A 1,106-nucleotide genomic window follows, 5' to 3' on the forward strand; every position below is an offset into this window, starting at 1 on the left:
GTGAATTTAAATTGAAAAGAGCATAAAATTTCACATTGACCCTGAAAATATCGTAAAAATAGAATCAATAGAAAAATTTTGATATATTTTTAAAGTTTAAATATTGAAAAATTTTGAGTTCGTAAAATTCATTACTGCTTTTAAAAAATAAAAAAAATATTTCTATTACTTTTAAAACAACTTTAATAGTTTATTCTGGAAGTATAATCCATAAAGAATATAAACAATCCACTTTTAAAGGAGAATTTACGAGTTTTTTTATATTTTATTCGCAGTTTCATGATAGGGGTGTCAAAAATTCTTACAAAAATTTTGATACATCTACTAGATTGGAGTGTTTATTCGTTGTAAACGTACCCGACAACCTATAAATGTCGACATTTCCAATGTGAATTGTAAGCTGGACTTATGTAAAAAATAACAAAAAGGTATACCAAACTGACTTTTTCGTTTAAAAATGTAATTATTTCCCTTTCGTTATTAACTGTTTTTTTTAAAAATATTTTGTGCTTTATATACATAAAGTACAATTGTTGAATGTTATTGTTTTGATTATATTCGTTTGAGGGCGCAATTAAAAAATTAAGAAAGATTAAAACTGAGCAAAATTTATGTTTCCATTCCATTTTTACAACAACCGAAAAACAGTGCATACTCAGCAAGTTTTATCGTAATTTATCAGCATAATGTTGAAACACTAAATCAACATTTTATCTATTTTTTTGCATAATTAATGATGGAAGTATTTTCTGTTTAGTTTCTGAACATCTGTTAAAAGAATAATTTCTACATTCTCTTGAAAAAAGAATCAAAATTTTCTCTACTTTCACCTACTATTTACAGTGTTCATGTAAAGCATTCATATGTTCTTTTAATAATAAAAAATTCCGTTTTCAAAGAGAAACGTTTACTGCCAAATTTCTTAAAAAATAAGTGCAAGTTTTCCTGAAAAAAACTTTCACCTAACAATTTATGGTAAAAAAATGAACCTTTTTTTGGAGAAAAAAATGACAACTTTTATTCATTAAAAAAAATTGCAAAAAGTAATAAAAGTAAATAAATGAACAAAGTGCAATTTTTCTTGATGAATGTGTTCCATTTTAACA

Source organism: Euprymna scolopes, chromosome 16, assembly GCF_053919585.1.
Source record: "Euprymna scolopes isolate OS-2025 chromosome 16, ASM5391958v1, whole genome shotgun sequence".
NCBI classification, from domain to species: Eukaryota; Metazoa; Mollusca; class Cephalopoda; order Sepiida; family Sepiolidae; genus Euprymna; species Euprymna scolopes.